General features: G+C 45.4%; 1 long non-coding RNA gene across 1 annotated transcript; it reads left to right on the top strand.

Annotated features, from left to right (window-relative positions):
* The first annotated feature begins 6,512 nt into the window (after positions 1-6,512).
* On the top strand, positions 6,513-14,073 carry LOC119087539. Its single transcript, XR_005091005.1, has 4 exons — positions 6,513-7,052; positions 11,677-11,838; positions 11,960-12,100; positions 13,988-14,073. It is a non-coding gene; the product is annotated as an uncharacterized LOC119087539 (long non-coding RNA).
* Positions 14,074-14,979: the final 906 nt, after the last annotated feature.

Raw genomic sequence — 14,979 nt, 5'->3', positions numbered from 1 at the left:
GATGGGTTTCCTGATTCCCTACTCACTCCAAGGAGAGTTCTCTCTAGCCTGGCCCTCAGCAGATGGGGAGATGATGCTTCAGAGCTTTAGAATGTGCACAAAGTTTAGTCCAGACTTCTCTGGCCCTGTCCTCTGCTGTGGCTCCCATCCTGCCTGAGTGGCAGCTCCTCTGTGGCCAAAGCACACACAGGGCTCTGCACTGGCATTGTCTTGTGGCTCGTGGCTCTGAAGGCCCACGTGGAGAACAAGAAGTGTTTGTCCTGAGGGTCCTTGTGAGGAAATGACCTTTGACTGTTCCCTAGGGAGGAACTGTGGTCAGTGCCTGTGTGTCTGTTCTCCTTCTCTGTTTCTGCTGGAGATGCACTTTTGACCACTGTGAAGCCTATGGTGGTGTGGCCCAGACAGTCACCCCAGTTTGCATGAGGTGAAGGTGCAGGAAGGGAGCCAGGGAGAGCAGAAGGTTGACTCTTTACTGCATTCCTTCCAACTCCCTGAGTGAAAAAGCAGCTTTCCCAATTTTATCTCATTTTTTAAAAAATTATTTTCTCCAGAGGTGTGGTTTGACCTGTCTGTGACTCCAGGATACTAGAGTCTGAGGCAGGAGGATGACTTGTGCCCAGAAATTCAAACCTACTTTATGCAGTGCATGAGGAAATCTCACATAAAAAAATTTAAAAACAGTTAAAATAGTTTGAAAAATATAATGAAAGTGGTAAGTCAGTCAGGAAGAGAAAGAAGTTGCAACAAGTAGCCAGTGTGAGAGCTGAACAAGGGGGCCCCACACCAGGGAGCATGGCGGCTCTTTGCAGCCTGTGGTTTTGTCTAAGGATGGAACCCAGGACTTCATCAGTGTTAGGCAAGAGGTTTACTGCTGAGAACTTCTGGGAGCTTTATATAAGTGTTTACAGAGTGTGTAAATGTGTGTTTGTACCTATGTGTATACATTTGCATACATCCACGATCTCAGGCCCATGAAGTCAGAACCTTGGGCACAGGCACCTCAGCATGTGTATGTGAAAGAAAACAACACTCGCTTCCAGCTTGTGGGCCAACCTGAGTCCTGGTGCTGTGACCCAGTGTTCACAATCAGTACCTGGGGCTTCTAGGGGTTGCCAACAGGAAACACACAGGCCTGGAGCACTGAGGCCTGATATCTGCAGGTGGTGGATCCTCCTGGGCCCTGCCCTCCTCCTGATCCCCACAGTCACATCTCTGTCTTCCTTCTGCCTTTTGCAGCCGAAGTGGGACAGGTGTAAGTCTCCTTGATTGTACAGTCTGACCCTCCACACGTCTTGTTCTTCATGGGACCCTGCCAAGGCCTCCTGCAAGTGTAAGGAAGATGTAAGGTCTTAGATCATGGACCTGCTTGTGTTCCAGCTGGAACCTAGATCATTCTCTTCCCCACAGCATGTCCTGACACACAGTGAGTCCCTCCCTGGCCTTCTGAACTCAAGGAGAAGGTGCAGAGGGTCTAAGACCCTTTGACCTTGGATCTGTGAACATCTGGTCTAGTCCCATAATGCACTGAAGTCACGAGTGCAATAGCCTTGTCATATCCAGAAGACAGCATCTCACAGCACCCCTCCCCACCCTCCAGCTCGTACTTTCTTTTTATTGCCTCTTCACCAATGCGCCCTGAGTGATGTCACAGCACGGACGTCTCCTGTAGAGCTGAGCACTCAACTGCCACTTATTCTCTGCATTTTGACAAGTTAGAGTTATTTATTATGAGCGGATTTTGAGACAGGTCTTCACTGCACGCTCAGGCTGGCTTGCAACTCAGAATCCTCCTGTCTCTTCCTCCCAAGCGCTGGGATTGCACCTTTGATAACTGCTCTAACTGTGGAGCTTTAAAAAAGCTGCAAAAAGGGGGCTGGAGAGATGGCTCAGTGGTGGAGAGCACTGGCTGCTTTTCCAGAGGACCCAGGTTCAATTCCCAGCAACTACATGGCAAATCACAACTGTCTGTAACTCCAGTTCCAGGATCCGACTCCATCACACAGACAAATGTGCACATAAAAAAAGCTGCAAAGAGACAGAAGAATCCTGCAAAGAAAACATGCCGCAAACTATGTTATTTCATAGTGCTGGAATTATGTCTGATTGTTGGGACAAACGTTTATATTCAAATTACATATACACATATAAATCATATTTATGGTTAAAACCTAGATTGTACCAACATTGACTGAAAACAGAAAATTCAGGAGCAGGGACAAACTCTAAAGAGAGAACCAACTGCAAAATGACAAGAAGGTCCCGGCGGCACTCAACGTTCAGTTACGCCAATGAACTAAAAAGAAAGAGGAGAAGCATCCAGAGGCACAGGAAGAAGCCCCACTGCTTTAGGCCAGCCTGTGGTTGACAGTGAGACCCTGTCTCAAAAAAGACCCCACACAATTAAATGCACACAGAAAGATGGAACCATGATCGCCCTGGTTATATAAGACGTGCAGCAAAGGCACCCAGGCAGCATGTGGAAACGCAGTCACCTAGACTTTCACTGGCCGTTCTTCACAAAGGACTTGGCTGGACTCGTTCTGAGCTTCCTGCCATGTGTTCACAAGGACTAACAATATGGGGAAACAATATGGTGTTTGTGTTGTCTAATGCCGGGGGAAAGAATCCGCAGAAACCCTCAGTTCTTGCTTGGTGTGATTCATTCACTCAGCACAGAAAGTCTAAGAAGCTGAGGTCATTGGGGTTAGGGCTGGGGCTGGGGAGAGGGGCTGGGGCTGGGCTGGAGAACAGTGTTTCATGATTACAGGATGTACTTGAGGAGGAGGAACTATATTTAGGCACAATGAGTAAGCATTACAGTTCCATTCCTGTCTCCAATGCCTTTTGTTTGTGTCTGCATGAGTATGTGGGTACATGCAGGTAAATGTGCTGGTGTGTACATGTATGTAAAGGCCAATGGTCAACCTTGAGTGTCCTTCCTCAGGAGCCACCCAACTTGCTTTCTGAGACATGTCTCTGATTGACCTGGACCTCCCTGAACTGGGTAAGAACTTTGTTGACTTAGCCATCTTCCCCAGTCCTGTGTCTTTGTCTCTGCAAAGGGTTTCATTATATAACCTAGGCTGGCTTTGAACTCATGATCCTCTTGCCTCAGTCTCAAAATCCCAACCTCCGTTTGCAACAGCAAGTAAAAACCATGTAATTAGGAAACCATTAGCTTCCCTCTCAAGATCACCCATGAAGGAAGGGCAGACTTTACATCAGCATAAGGTAGAAGCCAATGAATTCCCAAAGAAAATAAAAATGTTAAATACAGAGTTCTGGGGATGAAGAGAAGTCTTGGTGCTTTAGAGCATGTGCTATGCAAGCATGTGGACCAGAGTTCAGATATCAGCACTTCCTTAACAATCACTGTGTCCTATGTGCACCTGTAAGCCGAGCCCTGACCGAGATGGAGACAGAAGAGCTGTGAGACTTGCTGACTTCCAGCCTAGCAGAAAGACACAGGAGCTCCAAGATCCAGGAGAGAGCCTGCCTTAAAGGAAGTTCCTCAAAGGAACAGGGAAAGAGTGATAGAGCAGGACATGCAATGACCTCCACTAGTCCACATATGTGCACATGCACACCTGCACACACACATATACGACACTCAGACACAGGCATGTACACCAAAAGACACACCAAAATTCTTAGAAAATAATAGTGTTCCACTTAACTCTGCCTTATGACAGTATTTTGTACACGTCAAATCAATTCTCAGATTTTGTTAAAATTCTCAGATTTTGTTAAAAAGATCAAAGGGAGAAAAGCATTTTTTTTTTTCAGGAGCAAGCTCCACTTCAAATTTCTGTTAGAGAATGAAGCAAGAGAATAAACATGTTCTTAAAATCCTTCACCACATGATATGGACACACAATGAAACCCATAAAAAGGACAAGGTCCACTCTTCTGGAAACTCCACTACAATCTGTCTTCCATGCTGGGAAGAAAGAAAACTCACATTCAGATATGTGTGAATGTCTTGTGTAGTTAGGGGGAGGTTGTGTGTGTGTGTTACCTGCATACATGTGGGTGCACACAGCTGTCCACATGTGTAGATGGCAGAGCAGGACGTCAGGTGTCTTCCTCCACTGCTTTCCATCTACGGCCTTGAGATAGAATCTCCCCAGAAAGGGAAGCTCATCATGTTGGCTAGGCAGGCTGGCCAGCCAGCTCTCTGAATCTGCCCATCTTCCCCTCCACCTCTATACTGGGGATACAGTAACATGCAGCCATGCCTGGCTGTTTAGCCAGGTGCTGGGTATTCAAACCAAGGTCTTCACACTTGCATAGCAAGAATTCCTACACCTAAGCTATCTCCAAACCCTTATTTTGGATTCTGTGAAACAGATAATTTTCTGTAGTCCATGTTGGTCAGGAACTTGCTTTGAAAACCAGGCTGGCTTTGATGTTGTGATTTCCTCTGACCTACTTTCCAAGTTCTGGGATTACACATGTGTACCACAATGCCTGCCATGATACCCATACATACATGGAAACATATATTCATCTATGTATTTCTGTGCTCATTTGTGTCCCACTCTTGAATGAGTTCAGAATGTGAACATTAATACGGGGAAAAAAGTTCCTATTTACCTATTCTTGAGCATATAACTCCAGTCCACAAAATGTTCATAATGTTTTCTTCCCCACAACTTTAATTTTCATTGGGTTTCTGGAAGTACCTGTCTTATTGACATAAGGAATACTGTACTGTTTATGTTTCTAGGGTAGTCAGACCGACACATTCACACACTGAAACACATTTTCATAAAGTTGGTTTATTCTTTACATCACAGGTATATTATGCGAATGTAGATTATACTGATCTCGGAATTTCAAGTTAGTAAAGGGACATTACAAAGTGTTTGCTGCAGGAAAAGAAAATGGAGGGCTGCCTCACTGGGAACAGGCATTCTACACGGGGAATTTAGATTTCTGAAAAAATCCTGAATTAACTTTCACAAAGTAACTTTGAAATCAGCAAATGAGTCCCAGGCATCTGCTGCAGACTGGACATAGTCTTTCCACCTGTGACATAGGTCTGTGGTTAGCCATGTAGCCTTCATCCTTTTCACTGAATGAAGGTGCCTTTAAGATGGGGGACCAAGCCCACACGGTACGCCCCTTCTCTCCGCTCTGCCTTTTGCCACTCAGGGCACACACCACATCTAATAACAACCTCTACTTTCCTTGTTCTTGATTCCTTGTCTTGAAAATAGATATAAGGCAACACAACAGTGCAGGGGTCTCCACCAATAAGCAATGCCCCAAACCATGGACAGACAGAACTTCTGCATCCCTGATAAAGCTCAGCCTGGCATCCAATGCTAAGGTGATATAAAGAGCGTGAAAGCAGAAGGGGGATTTTGTCAGAGGAAGGAAGGGTCTAAAGGAGGAGGGTAACAAGAGATGGGACTGGGGACAAAGGAAAGAAAAGTGACAGCTTCTCACACGTGGAATCTAAATTTAAATATATACACACTACACATGTATGTATACACACATATAAGAATGAACATGTAAGACTGACAATTTGGGGAAGAAAAATCAGTGGGAGGTGCAAAGGACACAGGAGAGTATCGGGAGTGAATGTGAGCAAAGTGCAAGGATTATGTGCATGAAAACAGAATGAAACCTTGTCTTTCGCACGCTAACTAAATTTTCAATGAAAATGCTAAGGAGTAATGAGGAGTATGTACACACTGGATGAAAGAGCTCGAAGTCTGTCCTTTCACTGAAAAGTGTTTTCAGTCCCCACATAACTGACATCAATTCCATCAGTAGAACGCTCCAAGATCTTATAGGAGGAGACAACCTGAACTTCAGCCACGCCAGGGGTCAGCGTGGAGAGTGAGAGCTGAGGTAGTTTATGTCCATGAATTGCAGCTAAGCAGGGTTCATTCAGTATACATGAAGATCAGAAAGTGAGGACTGAGTGGCAAGAAACCCAGGCTGGAGATAAGAGGACCCGGGATTGGAAGAACTTAATGTCGTAGTCCATGACAAGGAGTTGATTTTTAATTTGCAAAAAGTTTAAGGTCTTGGAGCTGTCTCCCGACTTGATTTCAGTTTTAAGTAATTCACCACATTTAGGGTTTCTTGTGTAAAAATGCGTGGAGGGAAATGAGACTAGGTAACTGGACACATGTAGGGCTCTTCTGCAATAGGTCAGTAAGATCTGCACTAGGATGCTGGAAGAGGGAAGCTGCCAGACTCTAAAGACATTCGGGAGATTAAACAACCGGTTCAGTGAACTCAGGGAAGGGGAACAGAGAGTTGCAGGAAGTAAAGGGGACACCAGCACCTGTGAGGTAAGTCTAAAACCATCCAGTGGCAATGACAAGGGAAACTCCCTCCAATGACACCTCCGCCTTCAGAGTCCTGGAAGTGACAGAGCCTCTCCAGCTGGTACCCAGGGCAGGGTGGCTTCAGCTCAGACTGGATCTTTCAAGCTGTCTGTGTCTAAATAACAACCTGTGGACTGCGGGTTCCTGTGATGAAACGGGGATTCAATACTGGCAGCTGCGCCCCATGGCGCCCTTCCACGCTGGCCCAAACTCCACGGACCTGAGACCCCAGAATTCAGGGTGGCGCTAAGAACTCCGGGAGGCCAAAGGCAGCAAGGTCTCGGAGATCATTGAGACCCAAGATTGCCAAGGCTGGAACAGAGCGCTTTCCCATTCTGGGATGTGGTTCCTGCCCTTCTTCTTCGGTGGGGCACAGCCAGCTACGTCCAGGACCCCACCATGGCCACCGTGGCCGTGATGTCATCCTAGCTCACGTGGGAGACGTGACACCGCCCACTCCACGCGCTGCGGCCACCAACCGTTAGAGCAACGACCTCGGGGTCACCACCAACGGCCTCAGGAGCATGCTGCAGGTTCTACAGTAAACTTACTGCAAGGCACTCCGGGTCCTGTGCCTCCCTGGTGTGCCAGCCGGCCAGCCAACCGGCTCTACTGACCTCGGACAAGGATGCGGAAGAGCTGGCTTTATCAACTGCCTTTGGGAACCACAGCGCCTTCTGTAGCTCGAGTCCGGTAGGGCAGGTATGGAAGATCAAGTTCTCACCTGCAGAACTCCATTTGCTCAGGATAGGAACAAAAATTCAGTTCTCCTACCCCACACCAGAACCTGTGCCTTCTTTATGAAGTAGTATATCGTGTACATTTTGTATATTGTTCAGGCATTTACTTTCACGCATGTATAATCTCTTTCTGTTCAAAAGCAAACACTATACATTTACAACATTTCCCCCCTCTGTTCTTGCCAATGGTTGGTTTTGCGACTGTGCTCACAGGTACTAGTGACTCCTTTACTTATTGTGACTGTCTGCTCTGTTTTCTAGAGTCTTCAGTAAGCACTTTATCCCCTGAATATCTATGCATATATACATATATTTTAATTTCTGTTCAAGGAATTTCACTGATTATAATTAATATAATTAAAAGTACCACTGTTCATTTAACCTATCCAGTAGTGACATTCCTCTGCCTGTTAGGAGGTTGTTTGCTTGCTTGTTTGTTTGGCTGTGGCTTTGATCTCCTGTGACAGAAAATGCTGAGACTGTATGAACATCCTTATGACCGTAGAAGTTTTCTAAATTCAGAGACATGGATGGAATGAAGGAAACACATGCTAACATTTAAAACAATTCCATCTAATTGCCAAAAAATGGTATCAATACACTCATCCACCGACGGTCAGTTTTCCTGGCACCACACAGCAGGTGCCACGACAGCTTTGCACAGCATGGTTTTCCGTTCAGTAAACACCAGAGAGAACAGAGAAAAGAGGAGCTCAAGTGCAAGATTCCCACAGCACTCAGGCAGAGGCTCCTGTGCCTGCTACGGAATCTCTGATTCACCTACAAGAGGAACCAAAGGACGGGGCATTGACGTCAGAGCAGTGGACTAAGTCCCTGAGTAGACTGTGGGAACTCATAGTGGCCACTAATAAAAACGTTTACCTTAGTTTATAATTCCGGAGGTACCTTCCATCCACTCATGGTAATATTCACAGCAACTTAGATCTGCATAAGCTGACAGAAAAGTCAGAGTTATTGAATGAGTGAGTGAATGAATGAGCAAATCACTAGTCAAATCTTTTGGGGAAAGTCACATTTTTAGTCAATTTAAATCCACGTGTGTTTACCATTCTGAAATCATCCCATAATGAAAAACAGTTCAACATCAGTATATTGCTAATTGGAAAAGTAAAAGCTGTAAGTTAACAGAACAAAGTTTGTTTACTATTGAAGAGATTGTAAACATAAGTTAGGCACATTCCAAATTGACATTAACTGATAAAATAGTTTGTTGGCAATGTGCAGAAAGTATGAGACTTTAGAAGACTCAGTCCTGAATGGGACGTCTTCATCAAACCCTTGGGCTCAGGTAGCAATTTGGCGGAGGAGGCAGAAGGATTGTAAGACCCCAGTCTGGTACATATATGTTCAGAAGAGTTAAAAAAACCCAGTACTTTGGAAACTATGTAAAATTGTTTGTGACCCAAAGAACAAATAGTAGAAATGCCTACAGGCATGATAATAATATGCAAATATCATCTAAATTTATCAGGAACTACAAAAGCCAAATTAGTCTTTTTTTATGAAAAAATTTTCTTGGGGAGATTCAACACACACACACACACACACACACACACACACACACACACACACACACATCTATTCATCCCAGATGGAGAGTCTACGACAGATCCAAGTATGGATAACACCAAACTCCAACTTGGTGAACGAATGAATTTTATTGGGGTTACTTACAGGAATATGGCTGAGGGGTTACTTACAGGAGCAAGAATGACTCTTAAGACAGCCGCAGTACCAAAGCCCACGTCAGCATGGGTGACAGTTTACAAAAGCTGAAAATCTGGAGCACGCTGCACAGCCTGCAGGCAGCTCAATATGCAGGGAAGTGTCCTTTCCAGGTGGCTGAGAGGGTCGAATCCTCTTCCTGGCAGCTCCTCTGGTTTCTGCTTTCCAGGCAGTTGGTCTGGTCTCAGCCTTCTTTGCAGCTTACCTTAGCTGGGAGCCACAGCAGTCTTTATTGTTCACTATTGGGAGGGAGGGACCTAGTGGATCTGGTCAGTTTTAGGGACTTCCTGAAGCTATTTTGAGTTGTTATTTTTCTGTCTAAAGGATCTTTCTGGCAGGATGGAATTATTTTCATTTCGGAGCAGACTGCTATACAGCAGCATTTTACTTTAAATCTTCCAGAACTCACCAATTTAGAGTGGGAAGAACTCACCTGAAATTGGTCCAAGAAAATCAGACTTATTGATGAACAGAGATGTAAAAAAACTGCTCATAAAATATTTGCAAGTGGAATCCTAGAAGTCATCAAAACAGTAATTCACCACAATGAAGTTAGCTTCATCCCAGAAATGCAGGGATAGTTCTAAATATGAAGGTCAATGAATGTAATATGTCAAATAAATGCGCTCAAGGGCAGAAGTCACATGGTCATCTCAGTTTGTGTACTAAAAGCTTTTGACAAAATTGTCCTTTCATGATAAGAGCCTGGGAGACACTTGGAATAGAAGGAACATATCTCAATATAGTAACTGGTATATGACAAACCAAGAGCTAATATTACACCAAATAGGAAAAAAATCAAGCCATTGTCACTAAATATGAGTGAAATAAGGATGTCCGCTTTTGTCACTCTCATTCAGTATTGGACCTGAAGTCTAAGCTAGAGAAATAAGATGAATGAAAGAAATGAAAGGGTCCAAGTGAGAAAGGAAGAGATCCAAGTGTCCTTATTTGCAGAGGGTATGATGCTGTGTGACATCAAAAGACTCCATCAGACAACTCTAGGTGTGATCAACACTCTCAGAAAAACAGGAGAATGCAAAATTAACATAAAGAGACTAGACACAGAGAGTGTAAGCTAAAATTAAGTGCTGGAACTATGGACAGAAAATTGCCGTAGACGCAGATTGTAGAAGCTGAGGACCAGGGAAGGACGCACAGCATTTGCCTACATGGAACTGAGCATACACATGATACTCACATGTGTAAACATCAAATTTCCATGAAACTGACCCCTGTGGATGCTATAGGTTGACCAGGAATGCTTCTATATCTCCATATATTTCAGGGTTAGTCCCCAGCTGAGTTCTATTAGAAAATGATGGATCCTATGGGAGTGGTGTAGGCATCTGTCCATTGAGAGCATGCCCTTGCAGGGACAAGGTGCCCCGGCCTATCCCCTCTCTCCTCTCTCTCTCCCTATCTTGTTAAACACAAGGTCTCTTGCACCTCCATCAGCCTTGAACTTATTATGCAGGTAAGGATGTCCTTGGACTTCTGATCCTCCTGCCTCCATAAACACTGGGATTATGGGCAAGGATCCCCATGGTAAGTATCATAGGATGATGGAGGCAGAACAATGCAAGCTATGCAAGCAACTGAGGTCATCCTCACTGTCCCTCTTTGTCTTGTTTGCCCAGTCTATGGGAGAGAAACTTGCTCTACTGAGTGCTCCTTGCCATGACACCCTCCTTTACTACAGGAAAAAAAATCCACAGGACCAAATGACTGACTGTGGACTGAAGCCTCCAGCACTGTGAACCAAGACAAGCCTTTTCTCTTCATAGCTAGCTCTCCCTCCTGTTTCACAAGACAGAAATCTCCCTACCATACCACCCTTCCCTCAATACTATTACTCCACCACTTTTACCTGTTAGTAGCACATCTTCTCCCCAATGGTTCACGTCTCACCTTCTTGTCTTTTGCGTCACAGTGGGGGCTCACAGCCAAGGGGGCAATACTGTTTGTCTTTAAAATGCACCCCACTTCTCACAAACACCCTCACTCCCCAGCAGAGTTCAAGACAGGCTTGTGCAAGTGCAAGGTGTGGTACACCTCTGAGCTCACAGCTCAAAGGTTTATTTCCCTCTGCTGCCTCTCAGTCCTAGTCCCTGGCATCCTTAAACAAGAATTGAATTTCCCTTCTTCACTGTCCCTGGAGTGTGGACACAGACTGGAACATGATAGATACTTACTAAAGGAATGAGGGCACCCGGCCTTGATGCCTTTTGCTTCTGGCTCTGACTGCATTGTAGAAGGCATGAGTTGGGATCCTGACCCACTGAGCTCCTCTCTAATAAATAGCCTTGGTGACACCAGGAGAAGCCTGTGTGTGGTGACTGCAGGCTTTATGTTTATGCAGAACCCTCTGACAATATGTCTCACTCATAGCTACTTAAAGTCTTCTAGTGATAATCTAAATATCTAGACTGTTTGTATTCTTACCCCCTTAAGTTAAATTCTACTCACTCATAGCTACTTAAAGTCTTCTAGTGATAATCTAAATATCTAGACTGTTTGTATTCTTACCCCCTTAAGTTAAATTCTATTCAAGAGCTACTTTGCATTATGTTCTCAAGGGGTACAGGTGTTCCTGGTGCCTACTCCACCGCTCGGGTTTCCTTAGTGTTAATGTCCCCAGATGGATTTGTTCACTGAATTTATTTAAGTCATCACTGCATCTGGTGTTTTATCTTCTCTAATATTTTAAGAAGAGGTCTGTGATATACATATGTTCTGTGCTGGACCCCTGGGATGGCTGTTGCAGGGCTTAGATGTTATCTCTTTTTGCTCTCTTTTTTTTTTTTTCTCAGAATGACCCAATCTTTGTCCCACCACAGAGTGAATGAAGAATTTAACCAAACTTGGCCACAAACCCGAATTCAACCAAGACTTTTCTTGTGCTTGCTGTATCGGCTGCGGAGATGCCACCATCTGCATGGTGTCAGCCATTATAAAGGGCGACACAGAAGAGGACTTCCCCTTATCCAACAAATTTTAACGTGAGAACCTGTAGCTTCCACCTCCTCTCCCGTGATGGATCCCTCACTCATCCTGCCCTCCTCTTCATGTTTCTCACTTTTGTAGACAGTATGGAACTTGACATTGTCATCTTTTAATCAGGTTTCTGGCCGCTCACATATATGCTTGTCCTTTCAAAGACGTGGGAACTAAAGGTGGTGTTGTCATGACTCAGGAATTTCATGAGTAGAAGACTTGGCTCTGTCTGTGCCCACATGGCCCAGCTGTTAGACGAGCTGGCAGGTAAGCAGGGTGTGTCTGAATCTGTGAGTGTTTTGACTGTCTTTTCTCTACTTGGGCAGCCGGTCCCAGGCTTATCACTGGTGTGTGGCAGAGACCAGATTCCTCATCTCCTCTTCCTGTAGTCTGTAGGAAAGGGATTTCCTTCTTAGCCTTCACTATAGCCTCACAGTCACCAGATGACTATGGACTAATTGCTGTCTGTGTGGATCATCACATAAGACCTTTCCTGAGCTGTTCATTGTCTTTGGGTAGGCATATAAATACAAAATTTCAGAGCTGTTACAGGGAAGGACTCCTAAAGCCTCAGTGAAGACTGCTTCATGGCTAGTCTACACTTTAGGATTCCAGGATCTGAAGAGCTTCCCATGACTCTGAGGAGCTCTGAGGAGCTCTGGGGCTCAGGAGAGATTTCCCTGGCAAAATTTCCTTGATCTTCACAGTGTGCACCAAGTAGGAGCCTTGCTATCTAGTTATAGTCTGCAGAAGAGCAAACTCAGGGTTAGGAATGAGCCTGAGTTTCAGTTAGTAGTGACATTTCCCAGGCTTTGTAACTCCAATTTCAGGATTCATTCCAGAGCATGGGTTCTTTTTGTTTTCCGTCTAGACTTACAGACAGCAGTCCCTTGAGATGATACTAAACCTCCCTCTCCATTCCTCCCTCCCTAAGACACCAACTCTAACCAGTTCCACATGTGTCCTCCCAGACAGACAGACATACATCAGTCATCACACTGAGTTTCTTATCAGTCCATCAGTCATGACATACTGAGTTTCTTCCTCCCTCCCCCTTCCCCCGAGACAGGGTTTCTCTGTGTAACAGCTCTGGCTGTCCTGGAACTCATTTTGTAGACCAAGCTGGCCTCAAACTCAGAGATCCACCTGCCTCTGCCTTCTGAGTGCTGGGATTAAAGGTGTGCGTCACCAGTACCCAGCCTACACTGAGTCTCTTATCAGCCCATCAGTCATGACACACTGAGTCTATCAGTCTTCTCAAGCACCATTCTGACACAGTAGGGACTCCTTCGTGGTCCTGTGACTGAGCTGAGTGTTGAAGGTTAGCAGCATCCCTGGGGGAAGCATCCCACTCAGTGACAGCATCACTAACAACCCCGGTCTCTCCTGACTTCGCCTAAAGCTATCTGAGGTGGAGTGTTGCCCTGGCTGAGAGTTAATGTGCCAATTACTGTGCGAGCAAAGATCCGCATTGTGACTTGAGAGTGGAGGAAAGGGACAAATACATTCATTCCTGTTTTGAAGTAATGAGTGTGGACTGTTTCCTCCAGGTTCTAGTGGTCCACCAATGCCATCCACAGCCTCCTGAGTGCTGTAATGACAGGCATGCATCACTCAGATAGCTGGAGTTTACTTTCAAGTGCCTGCTCTTGGAGAAGATCAGAGGCCTCTCTCTCTGGGCATGGGGAAGAGGGAGACAAGGACTTTCAAGGTGTGCCTCTTTTCACTTCAGGGACCTCTGGAACCCTGCATTCAGGGGTCATGTCTTTTCAGGGTATTTGCACATTTTCTGTGCAGCTTAGTTATTCTGGTCTATTTCCTTAGACTATAGAGACATTGCTTAAATGCCACAGATTTTGATCATCTGCCACCACTGCAATGAGAAAGGACATCCTCAGGGTGGGTCTTCATTGTCACTGTGTTCTACCTGGAATCTGCAGAGCAGAACAGAGCGCCTGAGACCAAGACCAGAGTGCCACAGACCCTGAGCATTGGGTGGGAGAGAGGAGCTCATGCTGTCTCTGCAGAGCAGAACAGAGGACGGGATGTCAGGGCAGAGGTTCACATCCTGTGGGAGACACTGCACCTCTCCTGACCTGTCTTCTCTCTCTCTTAGCTGACATCCCGATTCTCTATTTCTGCTTTCTATCACAGACTCTAAATAAAATTGTCTTTCCTGGAGCTGAGCAGCTGAAGCCCCAGGACCTACAGAGCCCCATGAGTATGAATGGCATGCGTCAGACAAGGTCAGTGTGGACAGCACCGAGACAGGAAGGCAGTGTGTTGGCTTCCCAGAATGTGCCCTGGGTTGTGCTATGCCACATAAGTGGAGGTTTTTATTTAAGGGAAGGTTTGTTTTGGGGGCACAAAGACCAATTACTCAAAAAAGTTGCTCACCAAATGGTGATTTGGAGAATTCCAACAGTTTGAGCCTATGTGTCCAAGAGGATGACTTGAGGACAATGGCTATGCCCTTTCTGTCATATCAAGAGCAAGGAAGAAACTTGACCATAGTGAACATTGTCACCAGAGCATAGAGTGTTTGCGATCTCAGGAGTGGGAAGTTTGGATCATGCGCTTATTCCTAAAGCTTTGTGTAGTCACTGACCTTCCCCAGCGGAATGCTTTAACTAAATCTCCGTCATTCTAATTATGAATAAGACTTGAGATTCAAAAGCTGGAGTCAAAACCTGTGAGCTCAGAGAGGCTGAGTAGCAACTAGCTACTCTCTCTCCTTGCTGGCATCCATAGAAGACCCAAGCTTCTGCTTCACCAAACCAAAAAAATCCTGCACACTCCAACCCCCACCCTACTCCTTCCTCTCTACCTCTCCTAGATGCCCTCTGAGGCTTAATGATTGCTTTCTGCCAACTAGCTGCTAACACAGCCTCCTGACTCACGGTTAATTTTATTTAACGAACACAAATGGAAACTCAGGTTCACTGTGTGATCAAATATTCCCCAACAGTGCAGACAGCATGGAAGCATGGTGGAAAATACTGAACTAAACTCTGGTACCATAGCATTTGTCTTGGCCCTGATATGCCTGGGGTTGTGATTTTGGACAGAGCATTTCCTCTCTCACTAAGTGGATCTTCACCTTCCACCAGGGAATAACCGACAGACTTCTCTGTGCTCACTGGGGT

The sequence above is a fragment of the Peromyscus leucopus genome, chromosome 3 (assembly GCF_004664715.2).
Source record: "Peromyscus leucopus breed LL Stock chromosome 3, UCI_PerLeu_2.1, whole genome shotgun sequence".
Taxonomy (NCBI): domain Eukaryota; kingdom Metazoa; phylum Chordata; class Mammalia; order Rodentia; family Cricetidae; genus Peromyscus; species Peromyscus leucopus.
The sequence above is the reverse complement of the archived record's forward strand: the minus strand, read 5'-3'. Positions and strand labels throughout refer to the sequence as shown.